This window comes from Mirounga angustirostris, unplaced genomic scaffold (genome assembly GCF_029215605.1).
Source record: "Mirounga angustirostris isolate CCGP_5_RB_7025 unplaced genomic scaffold, mMirAng1.0.hap1 SCAF_11, whole genome shotgun sequence".
NCBI classification, from domain to species: Eukaryota; Metazoa; Chordata; class Mammalia; order Carnivora; family Phocidae; genus Mirounga; species Mirounga angustirostris.
In genome coordinates, this window is record NW_026991719.1 from 18,365,239 (window position 1) to 18,386,846 (window position 21,608).

Genomic DNA, 21,608 nt, shown 5'->3' on the forward strand with positions numbered 1-21,608 from the left:
AGTGGAAAAGTAATAAGGGTATGTGTTCCTTGGGCTAAGATGTGAACAGTTTTGGAGATCTGGTCTACATTGTAAACACTTCCTGAGGCCTCTAGGATAATAAAGACATATTTGAGACAAGATTTCAACTCTTAGCTTGTCAGTGTTCATGGAGTATCCTCACCTCTTGGTAAATTGGGAAACAAGCCTTTCTAGGCTTGGGTAGTTAAAAGAGAGCAGAAGAGGGAAGGGCTATTTGGTAGCTTCATAGCTGGATCTCCAGAAACTGCTTTTCACTCACCAAGATGCAACCCCTACTTCTCCCTTAATCTAGTTACACAGTCACCCTTTCTCCTTCTTGAAATGACAGTCATGCAGATTCTGTTCATTATACCTACTCTGAGACCCAGGACCTAGAGGTAGCCTGGCCATCGTGCTTTACTGTTATTGGGAAACCACTCTTTCTGTGAAGCTCATACCAGCCAGTTGTTGCTGAGACTCCATTCTTTGCACCATCATCTGTAGACCTCTTGGGGAGTCATTTTTCAAAAAGATTTATTTATTTATTTATTTGAGGGGGAGGGGCAGAGGGAGAGGGAGAGAGAGAATCTCAAGCAGACTCTCCAGTGAGCGTGGAGCCCGATGTGGGGCTCGATCTCATGACCTTGAGATCACAACCTGAGCCGAAATCATGGGTTGGACGCTTAACTAACTGAGTCACCCAGGCACCCCTGGAGAGTCATTTTTTGACTTCATCCTTGGCTCCTCACTTTCTTCCTTTCTATCCAAGTGTGGTCATTATACCACATGATTTTAATGATGCATGGGCATAGCAGAGCCTGTTTTAAAGTCAGCTCTTGTAGCTCACCTATCACTGTGGAAATTTGGTATTTTTTTCTGATATTTTGAATTTCCACAACTTTCAGCTGGATAAAGTCTGACTCATAGGACTTAAGGAAACTTGGGTGGTCATCCTGTTTATAACTAATTGCCTACCTACTGGAAATGCTTTCTTTACTCCAGAGAGAGGAACTCCATTGTTCCTCTTAATATATTTCTCTTGTGTTTAACTTGGTTACTTTCAGTGGTAGTCTCCTGAATTTAGAGACTGTATCTCATTATTCTCCTTCCTTCACAGTGCTCATTACCGAGTAAATGCTTCTTGGTGTACTGGTCTATCAGTGTTTCAGATTTGATGCAATGGGAAATGGGCAGGTAGTTTTTTTTCTTTCAATTTTTTAAAAAAATTCTGAATGCCCAGGTTACTGTCATTGGATTGGCCTTCATTCTCCATGCAGGAGTATAGAGAAAATAGAAAATAGAGTTGATTTTGTCTTACCCAATTTTGAGCTCAAAAGAATTTGATGATTGCTAAGAAAGGAAACCAATGGGAAACTGATGTATAATTTATTTGGTACCCAGTACCCACAGGAAACATCTGTTGTGATTTTATAAGCCTGTACAAATTCAAAACAAGTGAAGAAAATGTGTCTATTTAAAAGACAACATAGCAGTCTTCTCTAAGCACATTAAGGAGAGAGATGTCTGCAGCTTTATTTGGCAATTGTATGTAATTTCACAGGCAACACAGCTATTTTATTCATTTAATTAAAAATGGAAAACGTATTATAATTTAAAAAGTAAGCTGTGGAAAATCATGAACCATACTCCCTGAGTTCCTAACCTCTTTTTTTCATTTTGCGTGGCTAAGTTTTCCTGGCAATTAAGATGTTTAAAACAGTGGAACGAAAGTACAGAGTTATGGGATGGCTGGTTAATTTCCTCATAAACTTATCCCTTGCAAATTACTCGATAAGCAAAAAACTTAGCCTTTGATGTTAATTACCTCTATTAGTGCTGACAATAGTAGTTTCCACTAATGATCAGGTTTATTCTCTGCTCCATTTGCTGAGCTGAGTTGGGAATTATTAATGGGTATGAGGGCTACTTTACTACAGATGGGAATACTTTCCAGACTGTTTTCAAAAGATCTGTCAACAAAATCGTCAATGTGCAGACCGGCTTCCTATGTACATCCATAAATACCATGTTCAAAGAATCTGTCTACCTATCTAGTAATCATTGGGCCCATGATCAGTGTGTTTTAGCTAAAGACAGGGTGATTCTGCATATGAAGCTGCGTCAGCAGGGTACAGAGTTGCTGCTAGGTCCTGGCTCATTGTGAAACACGGGGCAAGTGCATTTACACTTCTGGATTTCTTTGGTTCACATGTAAATTAAGACGGTTGAATTAGATTCCCCCTACCTTGGAATTTTATTATAATGTGAGGCCAGCTAGGTTCAGGCCTTAAATAAAAGAACTTCCCTAGCTCAGCCCAGGTGGATATGAGGTCAACCTACTATTCATTCTGGTTTGATACCCTAAAGATCATGCAACAGCACTTAGTTTTAAGTCTCTATATGGCTCCCCTCAATGCCGTGCAGTGTCAGAGCGAGGGCCAGATACCTTACTAACTGCTACTCTTGGACCAGTTGTGAGAAGACTTATCGACCTCTGAATCATTGTGGAAAAGAATCCCATGCCTGAGCAGTGGCCTGTGTCTAGGTAAAATAACAACCAAGCCTTATATTTGTACAGGGCTTTGAGCTCTTTCAAGGATTTCACACATACTTTCTCATTTTATCCCCAATATAATGAAGGTGATGATGAAGACAGTCTGGAAGCACATTTTCAAGGAACATGAACGCGTTGAGGTTTTCAATCTTCCCCAAAATGAAGAACTGCATTTTTCTTTGGGGGTGAGATTGCATTTATGTTGTTCTTCCCGAATTTCATTAGCTTCTCACTCCCAACTTGAAAGAAGACTGTGAACGGCAGTGAAGGCATCGAGAGTGTGGCAGCAAATGCTGAATTTAAAAAAGAAAAAAATGGAAGTCTTCCCTGTGAATTTAAGGAAAATAATGGTCTTGGCACTCTAATCATTGGGTTGGATATTGAAACAGCCCACAGATTGTCGAAACGAGGGAAATTGCATGAATCTGAAACTCAAGGCCAGAACTGCTTAAAAAGATAGATTAAAGGATGTGGCCAGGTTGCTGAGATTGAATGTACAAATTTAGCAGGAGTAACTTCATCTTTTTTGTTCCCACTGTTCTTCAATAACGAAACCTCCAAAACACTAAAAGACTATCCAGGCTTGAAACAGATGGGAAAAGCAGATGCACCTTGGTTTTCCTTCAGACCGAGTTCCCATATACTCTGGGAGATCGGCGGAGAAGGATATTTTCCTGGGAGCACTGTGGATTTGTCCAGCTCCAACCAGCAGAGATCTGGCTTGCCTGACAATGGCAAGATTAATTCTCATACTTAAAAAACTTAGTTTCATGACTTTCATTATAAATATTATAAAAAGAAAGTGAATATATATATATATATATATATGCATATGTATGTTTTTTTCTTCTCCCTAAAGAGGTGGTGATATGGCTTGTGGATTTGACTTTTTTTCTTTCCCCAACCTGTTTCAATCAAGTTTGTTGGCACTTTGGAAAGCCTTCTGGCTCTCCTTTGGCTATAACAAGTTAGAAGTGAGTTCTAGGTCAAGACTGCCTGGGGTATTAAGTTTTTTACCCTATTTAAAAGTCGGGCCGTGGGGGAAACTCGAGGAGGGAACCATTTTTTATTAATTGACTTGCTGTATGTGTGGGAATCCACCTCACAATGGAAATCTCACGAAGCAACTCACTTTTTATCTTAAAGTCTCCCTATTTGAGGACCCAATGGGCGAAAGTACACACATTTGGGTATTCCCGTGGTTCTCGCGGTGTGGTCCTCAGCATCACATGGAAACTTGTTAGAAATGCAAATTCTCAGCCTTACTCCAGACCTTCTCAATAAGAAACTCTGCGGGTGGAGCCCAGCAATCTGTTTTACCAAAGCTTCTAGTTGATTCTCATGCAGGCTACCATTTGGGAACTACTGGTGTTTGCAATTAGAGTAGGTCTAAATGTTGTCCCAACACTGGAATCACTTGGAGAACTTTAAAAATAAATCTTGTCTGGTTCCTACTTCTGCGGATTTTAATGTAATTGGTCTGAGGTCTGGTCTGATTACTGAAGTTGTAAAACCTGTCCAGATGATTCTAATATTCAGACAAGCATGGGACCCACCCACTACGCTAACGTCAACCTACTCTCTTTATAAGGGGCAATTTTTTTAAAAAAAAGAAAAGCAGGAGACGGCGTTGCCAGAAAAGCAAGGCAGGGTAGTTTTGGGGGAAAGGTAGATAAAGTGAATTATACATACTGAATGCTTTCTGCTGTATCTAAAGGCATCCGAGTCTATCTCTAGAACCTTTTCAAGTGATGATTAATTCTCCAGGTAAGAATATTCTTCTTGGTGTGAGGAATTTTCTTGCTTTTGTGGTTGTCGCACTTCAAAGTTTATTGTCAGAAAGAAAGTTTCCTATGGGATTCTGACGGATATATAAATATACACTCATATATATGTATATATGTATATATATGTATGTATAAAGAAAGAGCATACAAATTTTGAAAAAGGTACTTTGTAACTTGAGAATATTGGTCAAAAACCATCTGCATCGCTTTTGTTCTTTGAGATCTTAAATGACGAAGTTGTATTTCAAGCCTGCATTTAAAAAATTTCATTGAATCTTACAGTTAGAAGGGACATTAGAGGCCACATATACTACAGGAATACTCTCCTGTTTTTGTGAGTTAGTGGCCTTCATTGGAAATTTGCCGGGAAACACCCTGTATCACACTTGCCAACCAGTTGTGAAAAGTTTTTTTTTTTTTTTTTGATATTAACAAGTTCAAATTGAAATATATTTCCTTCTAAGTTCTACCTGCTCACCTCACTTCTCCTTTGGAGAACCACTCCTAAGAAACTGTTACTTAAAATTCTTTCTAGATCAAGGAAGGATGTGTGTGTGTGTAATCCAGTGGGAATTTTAAGGGCTGTGATCATGTAGATGATAACTACTCATACCATTTTCCCCATTGGTTTTGAGCCAACTGGAAATACACATAGAGGTCAGATACCTCTGCAAGGTCATCATAATTGTGGATAAAATTAGGGCTTTGATCTACAAACATCATTTGGCTTCAACAACTTCTCCCTGAACTGTATGGACTCCATACAGTTCATCTCTGTGAGTCTATGTACCACATCCTATCGGGACAAATAGAATTCCCTTTTTTTTTTTCTAAAGGCAGCAAGGTTGGGGTCTACACATGCTTGATTCTTTTTCCTCCTCTCTTCTACTGGGAAGGGGTGGGTTTAAGAGCAAAACCCAAAGAATTCCTTCCGTCCTGGTCCTTCCCAGGGAGAAGAGAGAAAACTGGAGGTGTGTGGTTATAAGTTCCTATCCTCCAACACTTAGCAAGCACTTGGTACATTTTTATACTTCAAATAGTTGAAGGTAATTATTATTTGCCTTGTAAGTCATCTTTATTTTTTAAAAGATTCCCAAGTTTATGTGTCTATTCTCTAAGAAGATTTCCAGGCCCTTCACCAATGCTGGTTGTCCTTATATGGACATGATTCTCTTTGTGATTGTTCCTCTTAAGGTTCAGAAGAGGCGAGTGTTTGTTTTATTTTTTTTATTTTTTTTAAATTTTATTTTTAGATACCTTTGAATGGTTGGTACTTTGTGATCTTGTTTAATCTTTCCTTACTCTAGGAGCATAGAGTCTCTTATATTTTTTTTCTTTCTTTCTTTTTTTTTGGTTTACTTCACTTTATTTATTTTTTCATTAGTTTTTGATGTGGTGATCCATGATCCATTGTTTTCGTATAACACCCAGTGCTCCATGCAGTACGTGCCCTCCTTACTACCCATCACTGGGCTAACCAATCCCCCCTCCCCTCTAAAACCCTGTTTGTTTCTCAGACTCCATAGTCTCTCATGGTTCATCTCTCCCTCCAATTCCCCCCCTTCATTTTTCCCTTCCTTCTCCTAATGTCCTCCATGCTATTCCTTATGTTCCACAAATAAGTGAAACCATATGATAATTGACTTTCTCTGCTTGACTTATTTCACTTAGCACAATCTCCTACAGTCCCATCCATGTTGATGTAAAAGTTGGGTATTCATCCTTTCTGATGGCTGAGTAATATTCTTTTTTGAAATATTTTAAGATACTGCCTTTCATATGGATGTCCTTTCCTTATGTGGAATTGATTTTTCTATCAAGAAAGGGATTCAAATTTATTTTTTTCTTGGATATCCATTGTTTTTGGATAACCAATTGTTTTAGGGTATTTGTTCGAGTCCCACCTGTCCCTTGATTTCTAATAACCCTTCAGTCATGTACCAAGTTTCCACTGAGGCACGAGTCCATTTCTAGGCTCTGTATTACAGAGGTCAATGGCCTATTCCTGTGCCAAAAGTACAATGTTTCAATTTTTGTAGTTTATAAAAAGTTTTGATATCTGGTATGAATTCCCATACCTTGTTTTTCTTTGGAACTGTCTTGGCTATTCTTGGTCTGTTGTTCTTCAATGTCTTCAAGAATCAGCCTTTAAAAATTGTTAGGACTTTGACCAAAATTTTATCGACTCTGTAGATGAGTTTGGTTGGAGTCCATGCAGAGCTGGTTATCACAGGAGCTTGTGTAAGAGTCAGGTAAAGCGAAGAGGATATGAAGTGGTGTAAGAAGTAGCCTACTTCATTGTGTGTTTTGTGAACTCTTTCCTTTCTTCCTTCCTTTCTCCTCAGCGCCCTTTCTTTTGTGATAAGTAGTTTTTGTAGAAACTGTTATCTGTGACAATTCTTTGAAACCTAGGTTTAATGTGCTTGCCTCCAGAAAGCAATTGTATTTACTTCTGTGAGGCTTTTGAGCCTCTTAAAGTAAATCTCTGCTTGTGTTTTTTCAGTTCTTAGAGGTTGTGTGATTTCTAAATCCAATTTTGCATGAGTACTAGCTTACACTGACACATTCTCAGATGAGACACTGCCACGTCCACCACAGAAGAAAAGACTAAGAAAGGCAAATGACTTCATCGTAAGTCTCTGTAAACTGGAATTTCCCCCTTCTTACAGTGAGTACAGCTTCTGATGGACTAGGCCTTTTAAAGGAATCTCCCATCCAACTTTGCTCTCTGCTTGGGCCCAATCATTGTTCCTTTAAAATCCACAACTCTAGGCAGCCAAGACTGCAGATAACCTCAGGGCAGCTGCAGACATTGGCATTTTGTTCTCCGTGGATTCATACTTTTGCTTCTTTTTAGCCACTGAAGACTTTGGTTCATTTTTTTGCCAGCTCATCCACCTTCACCCTGATTCCATGTAGCTAGTCACCTACCTAGGTACCCTCTATCAGATAGAATATATTACAACTAATCCCATAGGTATATATCCTATTTTCCAGCCTTTTTAGGTAGTCTCTAACAGAATTTTCTACATATTATCTGTTTCGTTAAACCAAGATCAAGTTGCTCTTGAATTCGAAGTTAACCACTAAGGCATTCGTTCGTTTTTCATACTTCCTTTGCCTTACTTGAAATTTGATAAGCATGTTCTTTGTGTGTTTCTAGTACTAAGGTCTTAGCTTTTGTGGTGTTAAGATCTTTTGGAAGCTCCCATTTACATTCTGTGCCTTAGAGATTTTTTTCCCTCATTAAGGAGAGGTTCATGATTGCCCAATTCCCTACATTCTGTCCTGTTCTTGAAGAGAGGTACGTAGGCCCTTAAATTTTCAAAAGAAACAGACACGGGATATATCCTGGTTATTGTTGGGTGCATAACATATGAACCCCCAAATTTGTGGCTTAAATCATTTTATTATATTTTATATTTACTATATTTCATAATTCTGGGGGCTGAGTTCAGCTGGGCAGTTCTGGTTTGGGCTTTTTTCCTACATTTCTAGTAAAGGACGTTGAGGTAAACTCAAAGGTTTCTTCACTCATATGTGTTAGGGTTAAGGCTTGCTGTCTCCTGGGACCTCAGCTGAGCTATGGTTAGAACACATGGCTGGAACAGTGGTCTCTCCATGTTGCCTGGCCTTCCTTGCAGCATGGTGGCTGGATTCCGAGAGAGAGTATCCCAAGGGAGAGAGTGAGGTAGAAGCTGTATTGCCTTTTATGTTCTAGTTTCAGATGTCTCTGCTGCATTTTATTTGTTAGAGTTGGCAAGACTAGCCAAATTCACGGGGAGGGGAATCAGACTCCCATCTTTTTGAAGACAAATCAAAGACTTGAGGGACCAATGTTTTAACCACCACAGTAGACAAATATAGGAAGGTTTCATGTTTTCAAGTTCTAACACATTTTTTATTGCCATGCCCATTGCTTTTCAACTCCTGATCCTTTTTGGGAGAAAAACAAATGTGCATTTTTTTTTCTCGCTTTTTTTGCTCACTGTATTTTATGCACTAAATCTTCTGAACCTAACTTCATGTATATTCAAGCTCTGAAAATGCATCCAACCTACAATAACCCTTACCATGACTCTCAGGGACTCTTCAAACAACCTTTATCTGGCTTCTCTGCCTCCACTTTTACCTTCCTCTTCACTGATGGATTTCTAAGCAGCACATGTGATCTTGTCTCTTTCGTGACTGAGAAATCACTGGTGGCTCTTCAGCTCTTCCATGTGACACAAAAGACCAACTGTGATTGGCTCCTTATCCTTTCCAATGCCTCCTCTCTCATTTTCCATTTTCCCTTTACACTCTAGCAAAACTAAACGCCATGCCTTTTCACAGCTCCGTGCCTTTGAATACATTAATTTCCCCTCCCTAGAATGTCTGTCTCTAACTTGCTTGGCCATCTCAAGCATTTTTAAGGTACATTCACAAATCTATCCATGTTCCTGTGTCTATAGCACCCATCTGTTCAGTCTACTTGCTAGACATAAAGATTTTATTTATCTTTCGAAGCCCTCTAAGTTCAACACTGCTCTAATTGTCTACTTTTTCTTGGTAGTATGTAATAAATACAAGAACCTCTCCCTTCTGACATTAGAAATAGCACTTGTCAGCTCTGGTTAAGAGCTCAGCAGTCTTTGAGACACCCCAATCTTCAAAGGACACAGGTCAATTTTCTCAAAAAAAAAAAAAAAGTCTCCCTTCCCTTTCCTTTTGTGACAGTAGCCACACTCATAATCCCCATTGTTTGTTTGTTTTGGTTTGGTTTGGTTTTTTAAAGATTTTATTTATTTGAGAGAGAGAGATAGAGAAAGCACGAAAAGGATGGGGTCATGGAGAGGGAGAAGCAGGCAAGCAGGCTCCCCGCTGAGCAGGGAGCCCGATGTGGGGCTCGACCCCAGGACCCCGGGATCATGACCTGAGCTGAAGGCAGATGCTTAACTGACTGAGCCACCCAGCACGCCACATGATCCCATTGTTGTCTCAGGATAGCTTTACAAAATTTTCTTCACTGTCAGCTAGAATCAAGACTTTCCTATAGAGACACAAGGTAAAATTAATTCAGCAATAAAAAAGAAATAGAGCATTATAAAATATAAATAGCATTACAGATGTAATACAGCATATGAAATTTTCAAAGCCTAAAAACTAGGGCAAAGGAGTTATTAAAATAGCAACTGATGCTGTACCATAATTTCAACTCCCCTATTGTTGGGCATACCAATATTTTTAATTTTTCTTTGACAGTAACATGGAAACAAACATCTTTATGCACAGAAAGTTGTTTGTTCTTATTTTCTGCTATCTCATTGCATAAATTTCCAGAAATGGAACTACTAACTTAAAAAATATGCATTCTTTTAAGCTTTTGGATATGTTACCGAATTTCTACCATTCTTTCCAACAATGCATGATAGTTTGGCTTCCCTACACTTTCACCAGCTTTGGTATAATTTTTTAAAAGAAGTTTTGTTATTTGAAAATTAAAAGTTTACCTTCAAATTGAGTGAAGTTGGGGCTTTCCCTTATTTTTACAAGGTGGGAGTTGGATTGGACTTTCAAAGACAAGAGAGCTTTAGATGGGCGTCAAAGAGACAATTGGACCTGGTAGTTGAGAGGAATTGAATTTTAAAAGCTTTTAAAAATGACTCTTTTGTATCCAGGCTCATTATTTACTCAAAGCTAATTTTGTGTTCACCATGATTTTTTTCAAAGATGGAAGAATTGTTATATGCGGTCTCATTTAGATTTCAAATATATTGTAAACAAGATTTTATAACAGTTAAATCTTCATCTTCCCTCAGATTTCCATTTAAAATATTTCTGTTCAGTTTTATTCCTTGTGTGTTGGATAAGGTGGCTCATATTTATGTCATCCGATGGGTTCTACATAGCTTAATTGTGAAAAAGCATAAAATTTAAATTTTTATAAGTTGGTGCCAATTAAACTATGTAAGGGAATGTTTCCTGCAGTTTCTGTTGTTGACTTCATTGCTTTTAATTTTTTTTCACTAACTAGCTCTATGTGTCATTAGGGTGAAGGTGCCACACAGAGTGTGTCGATAAAATAAATATTTGGCTCTCTTTGTTACTACCTTCGGAGGCACCTGGGAAATACTCCCACTCTTGCCCCAGAAATTAAATGAACATGTCTACTGAGCCACTTGCCATATTATCCCTTGAGATGGTGTAGGCTTGTAGGCCCCTTGCAGGCCAGGGTCATTTGAGGACTGCAGTGAGGTTAAGGTCGGCCAGGCAGGCCTAGGCCAGGAGGAGAAAATGTTCTCTTCCCCTTATCTCATGTTGCAAGTCCTAAATGCCTGGATCAGCAGGAAGTGGCTCTTGCCTCGCTTAAAGTGTTCTTTCTAAAGACAAAGAACATGTCTCCAAAGGAAGGATGGCTCAGAGAATTCTTTATTCTGCAAGCATAAACAGGATGTATTTTGTTCCTATTGCATTTCGTGTATATTTCACTTCACAGATGTTGGCTTGATACTTTAAGTATACATTGTTATGTTTATCTGATCTCTGTGAGTATATAGCTATGTGAGAAATAAACGGCAGTATGCAGTTGCAAGTGCTGCCTTTGCTCTGCATCCCCTGTGTCCTGGTGATTTCGTAGACCCTTACCCAGGGACCCCAACGCACTAGACGTTGACAATTGGCGCCCGAACAGGGACCCTGAAGGACATACAGGAAGGGTGAGTAACTTAACTAAGTACAGGGTGATGGGACAAGAAACTTCTACTCCTTATGTTCGAATGCTGAAGCATTCACTTGCTGTCTATGGTATTACTGTCTCTTCTAATGATATTGAGCTGTGCTTGAAGGTGGTTCGGGAATGGAATCCTTGGTTTCCAGAGGAGGGAACCTTAGACATGGATAATTGGCGGCGAGTTCGACATAATGTCGAGAAGGCAATGAGACAGGGAGAAAAAATTCCCGTGCGGTTTTGGTCTATTTGGTCGATTATTTTTACAGTGCTTAAAGCAATAGAGGATGACCGCACGGTCGAAGATTTCCATAAGGAAATGGCTCCTTCTATACAAGACCTCCCTCTAGATACGGATGAGAAAAGGGCGGTAGAGAAAGATACCTTTAAGCTTACACCATCCCGTGAGCCTAGCGAGTGTGGTAATGAAAAACCAAAACCGAAAGTAAAGTCAGATCCCGAGGTGGAGCGTGTATGGAAGGTTTTTCAGCAGGTTATGGCTATGACGGAAGAGTCTAAGAAACCCTCTAGGAAGCCCTCTGCTCCGCCTTTGCCGTCTGTACCAGCTCTTTCTTTTAAAAATCCTTTCCTTTCTGCTGCTTTAGCTGAGCTTGATGCGCTAGAGGATAGCGATGATGAGGGTGGCGCAGCTAATTCTGTCTTTGCTTTTCCTGTTCTCAGGCCTCCCCCAATCCAGGGGGTGGCACAAGCACCATATTATGAAGGAATAGGTATAGAAGATATTGGTCGCTTGAAAAAGGCAGTGTCTTTATATGGACCTCAATCACATTATGTTAAGGAGCTAGTCAATGGTCTGGCTCGACATTATAACAATTTTTCTCCTGAGGACTGGAGGGTCCTCTGTCGAGCTCTTTTAAAGGAGCCTGAGTATCTGCAATGGCAGATGTGGTTTTCTGAACTTTGTATGTATGTACATGTGGTAATAGATACATATTCTCAATTTATATGGGCCACAGCACAAAGTGGCGAAACTGCACAACATATTATCACCCATCTCTTAGAAACTTTTGCTGTGATGGGTTTACCATCCACTATTAAGATGGACAATGGACCTGCGTATGGCAGTAAAAAATTTCAAACCTTTTGTAAACAATATGTATAATGCACAAAACAGGCATTGAGTATAATCCCCAAGGACAAGCCATTGTAGAACGTGCGCATAGTACTTTAAAGTTGCAAATTAAAAAATTAAAAAGGAGGAAAAAGGACCATATTTTAGCATTCACTCAATCTAATGCACGTTCTATTTTGCAACAAGCACTGTTCACATTAAATTTCTTGAATCTTCCGCAGGGAGATATCCTCTCCCGTGCAGAGAAACAGTTCATAGAGGGAGAGGTCACTCCCCCTCCATTAAAGGAACATATATGGCTTAAACCGACTGCAGATGCAGAATGGCAACCGGGGCTATTGCTTTGCAGAGGGAAGGGTTATGCTTATGTCTCCACAGAGGATGGACGGACCTGTTCCTGGCTCCCTATGCGATGGATCCGGTCGAGGGCCAATTCGAACGGCACCGTATCCCACCAGGCGATGGATGGGGAATCCAGACCAAGATGAACTTCCGTTACAGGCCATGGCACATCTGAATTTGGAAGGACGACGTCGCCATCGGCAGATATTTGCTACTGCTTTGCCGACTTGGGGGCAAATTAAAAAGCTTAGTGGGGAAGGGCAAAAAATCCTGCAGCGAACGGGGAAGGCTTGTACGCCTGACAATTTATTTTTGGCTATGTGTGCCTTGCTTACTGTATCAGATGCCGCTACGTTGGCCAATTTACTTCTTAAGCAACTTGAGGGACTAGATCCAAAAGGTATTATTCAGAGTTTGGGGCACACTGTTGGAGGAATGGGATTTGTATTGTTGATTGTTATCTTATGCTTTATGCTGTTGCATTTTTGCTATCTAAAGCCTTCCCAGAATTCTATGGCCATCCTTTGGAGGGCACTTTTATTAAAACAAAAGAAAAAAGAGGGAATTGAGATGGTGTAGGCTTGTAGGCCCCTTGCAGGCCAGGGTCATTTGAGGACTGCAGTGAGGTTAAGGTCGGCCAGGCAGGCCTAGGCCAGGAGGAGAAAATGTTCTCTTCCCCTTACCTCATGTTGCAAGTCCTAAATGCCTGGATCAGCAGGAAGTGGCTCTTGCCTAGCTTAAAGTGTTCTTTCTAAAGACAAAGAACATGTCTCCAAAGGAAGGATGGCTCAGAGAATTCTTTATTCTGCAAGCATAAACAGGATGTATTTTGTTCCTATTGCATTTCGTGTATATTTCACTTCACAGATGTTGGCTTGATACTTTAAGTATACATTGTTATGTTTATCTGATCTCTGTGAGTATATAGCTATGTGAGAAATAAACGGCAGTATGCAGTTGCAAGTGCTGCCTTTGCTCTGCATCCCCTGTGTCCTGGTGATTTCGTAGACCCTTACCCAGGGACCCCAACGCACTAGACGTTGACAATCCCTCTGTCCCCAGACTTGCAAACTTTAATTTTCAAGGTCTCTGGGGAAGTGGTTCATTTACTCTGAATCTTACCAATCTCTGCAAGCTGGTTTGTTTGTTTGTTTGTTTGTTTGTTTTTCCCCTTAGGTATGTTCCTCTGTTACTTCAGTTTAATAAGCTTGATTTGAATTAAAAAACAGATTGGTCAGAGGTATTCATGTCAGGAGATTCTCTAGGACATACACACAGCATCTGCTTTACTGTCTCCTGGGGAGATGGACAGTTTTGTTCCTTTTTTTGGTCACTGAACCAGTTTCCTAATGAAAGTAATACAACATTGGAAGTTCAGAATTTATAGATCGGGGAAACGATTTTATGAACCATGTGTCCATTTGCTGTACAAACTGTTCACATCCTTATAAAACATTTAAGACAATATGTATAACTCAGCATCCTAGGTTCTTCACTTACTGTTCTTTCCTGCTCACCTGTCATTGCATACTTTTGAATTATTGTCCTGGCTAAATAGGCCTGTCTTTCCTCTCTCCTCAGTACAGCATAACCTGCTCAGTTCCAAAGGCCAAGAGTGTCCATATAGTGTTAGAAAAAGGATTTTCCCAACTGGAGAGCTGTTCGCTGTACTGTGCTAAATTAATTGAACTATTCTGGGCCTTGGTTGCCTCACTGGTAAGGCAGAAGCTTGGAGCAAATAATCTTTAATGCTGAGCCCTGGTGACATGCAGTTCACCCCTTACTTCACCAGTGAGACAAATGATGACAAACTTGCCAGAGACCGAGGACATGCACTCAAGGTTCTTGACTTCAGGTCCAGTGTTTTAGGGCTCATTTCTAAGACTTGACTCTGACAGAAATTGAGTGACTAGAATCCATTTCATTTAAATTTGGTGATAGAGGAGAGATGGTGAGGTGATGAGCTAAGTAATGGGGAAGAACTTTCTAGGCAAAAAAATCATCATGAAGAAAGGCCTAAAATCAGGAACGATGTCTGCTTGTTTGAAGACCTACATGAAAATCTGTGTGACTGGAGTATAAAAAGTGAGGGGGATAGACTGAGAGTTTGGGCTGGAGGGGTGACCAGGAGGCATGTCCTACATGCCCTTCTTTGTCCTGTCAATTAGCTTTGATCTTTTTCAATATGGGATGAGAAGCCATTGAAAGGTTTCCAGCAGGAAATGGTCATGATTTTGTGTTTACTTCACCTAAGTAAGCTTCATCAGGACTTTATGTCCAGTATTAAATTTCCAATACATACCACTCTGTGTGGCTCCTCATAGGCCCTCAACTATTCATTTGATACTCTCACTCATGTCTTCATTTCTCAGTCAGTGTATTTTGTAGCATGGAGAATCCTGCAGAAACATGGGAGGGGAACTCTTAGGGGGCTATTGCAGCATTCCAGTCAGAAGTGTCTCAGTCTGTGGTGGACATGTTGGAGATGGAAAGAAGCAAATATGGTTGAGAAGTATCTTGTATTTAGAACTGTCACGACTTGGTCAGAGTGTGGGAGGTGTTAAGATAGCTCCAATGTGGTGGCCAGAAGTAGCATTTACTGAAATGGAGAAGAAAAAAGGGGCAGATTTCAGAGAAGATCAAGGGCTTGACCTTGAACATGGTAGAGTTGGGATGTGTGGAAGAAGCCATCCAAGTTGAAACATCAAGTTATCATGTGGATGTATCAGACTGGTGGTTAGAAAGGACATTTTGGTAAGAGATATAAATTTGGGCATTGTCTGGAAATAGGGAGTTTTAAATAAACTATAGGCAAAAAATGCCTAGGAAAGAGAAGCAGAACCTAGGTCTTAGGAAATCAACATTTAGAGTCCTGGGAGAGAATGAAGGACCATGAAAGAAGCCGGCAGAGCAGGGTCCGTTGAATGAGGAGGTCAAAGCAGAAAAGTAAGGCATCATGAAAGTCAGTAGAAGAGTATTTCAGGGAGGGAGGGGAAAGGGTTAACAGAGAATGCTCCAGACAGGACTAAATGATGATAATCACTGACAAGCTAGGATTCTGTGTATGAGATTGAATCATAGGACATTGCTGTTTTCAGAGGTAATAAATGGTCAAATATTGATATTTTGTATGGCTCACTGTAATATAGTTTGCTTATAAAGTAAACATTTCAGGAAAACATCTCTCATGAAGTGAGGAACCTCTGTAACCACAACTGTAAGCCCCCCCCTCCAAATTCTCTTTTCCTTTCTGTTTACCTAACTTCTCTCAGTAAATTTTTATTTAGTTGGATTTATTCTAAAGCTTTGGGGAAGCCACTGAAGGATTTGAGGCAGAGTGAGATGGATCTGATTAAGTTTTGTTTCTGTTGACTGTGAACTCATGGACCCGTGTCTGTTTTCACCCACAGCTTGTTGCCTGGCCTGTGGTTCATAGCAGGAAGTCAGCATTTTTTATACATCAGAGAGGGTTTGTCCTCCACGTGCTGCAAAACCCCCTCTCTGAAAGTATCTCTTCTAATATTTTGGAATATTAGGGGCTTTTAAGTGTCACCATACAAATTATATGAGCTTTTCAGTTTACCATCATTGCTATTGTTTCCCTGGATTTTGCCATTTCAGTGTAGAAATGTCCTGACTTATAGAGTCAAGGCTGGTTCACCTTGATGTCAACAGAGGCCCTGGGCCAGGAGTTGTAATCCTGGCAACTGTTGGTAAATTCATGAGTAAGTTCACCTTACCTGTTAAGGCTTAATTATTTTACCTTTTTCCCCTCTATTTTTATTATTTTTTAAATAACTAGATCGAACTGGATGATTTAGTTTTTTTTTATTTTGGCTCTAACTTTTTATGCTTCTATTAACGATTTAATATTCAGACAGAATATGACACATCAGTTCATTTATGTTTTGTCTTACAGGAATTGCAAACTAGCCACCCATTGGCCAAGACCCAAGGCCAATATTGACATGTTTTACTTATGCCCCCCAAATAGTTTTTTTTTAAGAATCATTTTTCATCCTTTCTTTTCTTTCTTTCTTCTTTCTATCTTTCTATCATCTATCATCTTTCTATCATCTATCATCTTTCTATCATCTATCTATCATCTTTCTATCATCTTTCTTTCTATCATCTATCTATCCTCTACCATCTTTCTATCATCTTTCTATCTACCATCTTTCTATCATCTATATATCATCTTTCTATCATCTTTCTATCATCTTTCTATCTATCTTTCTATCATCTTTCTATCTATCATCTTTCCATCTATCATCTTTCCATCTATCATCTTTCCATCTATCATCTTTCCATCTATCATCTTTCCATCTTTTTATCATCTTTCCATCTATCATCTTTCCATCTTTTTATCATCTTTCCATCTTTTTATCATCTTTCCATCTTTTTATCATCTTTCCATCTTTTTATCTATCATCTTTCTATCATCTATCTTTCTATCACCTTTCCATCTTTCTATTTTTCTATCATCTTTCTATCTTTCTATCATCTTTCTATCTTTGTTTTTTTTTTTCTAAGTTTATTTTTTTTGTAATCTCTACACCCAATGTGAGGCTCAAACTCATGACCCCAAGATCAAGAGTCTCATGTTCTTGAAACTGAGCCAGCCTAAATATTTTTAAATTTGACTCAGTGTTCTCAGATTGAGAGATCTCACATAAAAATTTAGATTTCTCTTTCCTCTCAAAAAACTGAGATCTTTGGCTCTGTGGGGCAGGCATTCTTGCAGGGCAGTGATTGGCTGGAACTGACGCTCAGCATTCTGTGCTTTTTCACCCTCTGCACACTTGCCACATCATTGTTGCCATTCTTGTAGCTCTTTGAATTGGATTGACCAGGGATGACCCAAGCTGGAAAACACCTCCATGGTGAGACTTCAGGGTGATGTGAACCCTGGACAGGTATGCAGCCCGTTTTCTCATTTCTTGGCTGAGAATTCTGAGAGTCCTGTGTAGTCGATTAAAGTATTGTCAAAAAATAGGTAAGTAATTAAGGGAGGAAGCCTTGGCTGTGTTCAGTTCCAGTTTGCACAAATGCCTCTGAGCAGTGTTTCCTGACCTTGGCTACCCATTAAAGTCATCTGGGGAACATTCAAAAGAAAATCCATGTCCAGATTTATCCCCAGAGCACTTAGATCAGAATTTCTGGGTGAGAGGCCCAGGCATCAGTATTTGGAAAAAATTGGATGTTCCAGTGTGCAGCCAGGGTTGAGAAAACACCACCAGAGAAGCTGTGAACCCAGGACCAAGTACTGACCTCATCAGCCTAGAGAAATCCTCAGAAAGTTTGGGGAGTTAGTTGTGACTGGTTTGCAGCCTCTATGGAGTCACTGAAAACCATGCCTAAGAATAGCCTCTGTCCTCAGAAGCTAGGCGGCTCTGTTGCCTGCAACCAGTTTGCGTCCCACCTGCTAGTGTCCCTGGGGTGCACTTGCAGCACGGGCCCTGGAGCCATCATGCTCTCCTTCCATGTATGGAACTAGGAGGTGTAGGGTGACCATGGGAAGAGGCCTACATAGAACAATGAGAGGTGGAAAAAAAAAACCAGACAGCTGGGATGTTGGTTTCCTACCAATCCAAATGGCAATCCGTCTACCATGGAAACGCATGGTTTCAATACTTAGCTTTTAAGATGATTGACGAAAGAGCAGAAAGGAAAGTGGTGGTAAGACAAAGCTGAAAACATAGGTTCAGAATTTGCTTCCATCTGAAGTGTTAACTTCCTTTCCAGTGTCCCTGTTTGGGCTACTTTGATCTGGAAAGTCTGAAAAATGACTTCCCTCTTAGAGTGTTGTTAAGGACTTAAAAGACTAGGGAAAAATCGAGAACCAATGATTGTGTCCAAAGTTTCCAAAGATAAATTATTGTTCCAAATGACCCAGAATAATTGGGTGAGAAGAAGTGCTTTAAACAATAGCTACTCAATGACCTTCTCCTTGTCTGCCTTCTCAATAACGTCAGGACTATAGGCTTTGAATCTGAGCCTAATATGGAATTGAAAAATTGCAGACTTAGGGTTTATGATGAACACAACCCAGCTGGAGCATTTGCTGAACAATGGCAGGAAGGTTTGGTGAAGCCAATCTGGCCTGCTGTGGTTCTGCCACAAGGGAACGATGAGTTTTAAAGGACACAGCCTAATTTCTCTCTGCAGCTGGGTGTCATTGACTAATGAAAATATATTGGCACACTGCTCACGGGTTATTGTTCCATGGAACTGCACCTCTTAGCTGGGGATTTGTAAGCAGGCCATGATTGAAAGCAATACGACTGTGCTCGGTTATTAAAATATTCCAAATACAGCCTGCCCTATTTATTGGAAACAAAGTTTGACAAGATTATGTTGATACGAGGAGCAGATAATGAAACATTGCTGTGCATAGGCACTGCCAATGTCAACTGGGCAGAATTACAGTCCTTAAATATTTATATAGGAAAATGAAATGCAACTATTAATATTTCCAGGAAGTGATACAGTGTGAGAGGAGAAATAGACATGAGGAATAGGATTCTGGGCGACTTTGAACAGGCCAATTTATCATTTTTAGAAAATGGCTGCATGTCTCATTTGCAAGAAGTCTTCAAAGAATGGGAAAAAGCATAACCACCTCTAAACCTCTAAAAATTAGGCATGTTTCAACAAAAGTGTCCAAAAACCTGATGACTAGATTTATCTTTAAGAAAGACTTCATTTTTATAAAAGGTAATGTCTTTTGGACCAATTTAAGCTCTAGCCTATTTAGTCATTAACTTGGGTGCTGTAATTTGATTTTGCTTTACTTTGGTCTTACTTTGGGGAGAAATCCCTAAAAGCATATGAAGGTAAGTGTCCAGATGGCAATAGTCACCTTAAAAGGCTATATAGAACAGTAGGAAAGGCATTAAGTCTTAGGATCAGAAGTTCTGGGTTTGAGTCCAAGGTTTGCCTTGACTTGCAACTGTGGCAAAGTTGCTTTCTCATTACAGGCCTAATTTACACACTTCCTGTTGTGTATACTGTCTGTATTTTGTGTTTGGGGATTTGACAGTACCTTTTCTCTAAGTATTGTAGAAATGCACGTCATATAGTCTGCAAATTTAACAGTTTCCCAAACCTGGTTTGTTACTGAGGTTACAGCCATTCACACTTGAGGAATTGGCAGGGATGGCAATGAACAGCCAGGACTTGCCTGGGTTCTGGGGCCTTTGGGTTCTGCCTCCCCTCCTTGCCCTTGACTTTTCTCTGTCTCTCCCTTTTGTTCTCCGCTCACTCTGGCACTCAGTCCTCAGGCTCCTCACGTTCTCTGCCTCTCGCCTTTTCTCCATCTGCCCCTTACACAGTCTCCTGGTACTCTGTTAGTTAGCAACCCTTCTCTGCGGTGGGCAGCCCAGAAGTGATTTTTTGCAGGTGTGAGGCCTCCCTCCCTGTTGTGGAGTTGTAGGTTGGTAGAGCAAAGTGCAATGTACTTTGCTTAAAATGCTGCTTTGAAGGCAAAATGAAAACCACTCAAATCAAATTTAGCCAAAGTCCTCAAAAGGCTGTTAAAAGCATGACATTCAATAAAAAATGCTCTGAACTGTATAGTCATAAGAAACAAATTTTTTTTATAAATCAGTTAATTTGACTAATTGGACATTTGGCAAACTGCCCATTTGCTGAATTAATGTTCAATCTGTTGCACTAGAGTAGAAACTAAAATCTTTTTCCTTCCCTTTCCTCTTTTCCATTCTCCACCAGATTCCTTTTTTTTGTAAACCATCCTCAATCAACATTTAGTTTTTTGATGATGACTTCTGGTATTGAACCAAATAAAATAATTGGCAGGAAGGCATAAAAGATGAAAAAAGAACATAGTTTAATTGCAGCGGTTCCCAAACTTTGTTCCAAGCATAGTTTTTTTTTTTAAGCCTTTGCAAGAGTTTGGTTTGAGAGCAAGGTTTGATTCAAGAGCATTCTGAGGCTGCAAGGGGAGTTATTAAAAACTGTTACTTGCAATTACTTTTCTGAGTGAGTCAGGATTTTCTCAGTGCTGTGTAATAAAAGGAAGAAAAATTGGATGCTGAGACTGATTTGTTGGCACCCATAATCTCCAATTTCAAAAATTCTCAAAAATCTCCTTTTTCCCTTTGATGTTATAAGTATATTCTGCGCACAAAGCTCATAAAATAATTTTATACCAATAAAATGCAGCATCTATCAGTTATACATACTGAGGTTACATAAGATTTCATTCAGAGGAAAAATGGTTCCTTGTCTAAAAAATGCTTGAAAACCATTGATAATATGGACAACCCTGGCCTGGGAAAATTAAGACAGTTTCACATCCATAACTCCAACAGTGATGAACTCGGTGACCTTGAGAAAACCATTTAAAGATTTGGGGCTTCAAGAACATCCACTGGAAAAAAAGACCATCTCTTCAATAAATGGTGCTAGGAAAATTGGACAGCCACATGCAGAAGAATAAAACTGGGCCATTCTTACACCATACACAAAGATAAACTCAAAATGGATGAAAGACCTAAATGTGAGACAGGAATGCATCAAAATCCTAGAGGAGAACACAGGTACACAGGCAGTAACCTCTTCAACATTGGCCACTGCAACTTCTTGCAAGACATGGAAACAAAAGCAAAAATGAACTTTTGGCACTTCATCAAGATACAAAGCTTCTACAGGGCCAAGGGAACAGTCAACAAAACTAAAAGGCAACCTACAGAATGGGAGAGGATATTTGCAAATGACATAACAGATCACGGGCTGGTATCCAAGATCTATAAAGAACTTAGCAACCTCAACACCTATAAAACAAATAATCCAGTCAAGAAATGGGCAGAAGACATGAACAGACACTTCTCCAAAGAAGACCTACAAATGGCCAACAGACACATGAAAAAATGTTCAACATCACTTGGCATCAGGGAAATACAAATCAAAACCTCAATGAGATCCCACCTCACACCAGTCAGAATGGCTAAAATTAACAAGACAGGGAACAACAAATGTTGGTGAGGATGTGGAGAAAGGGAAACCCTCTTACACTGTTGGTGGGAATGCAAGCTGGTGCAGCCACTCTTGAAAACACTATGGAGGTTCCTCAAGACGTTAAAAATAGACCTACCCTATGAC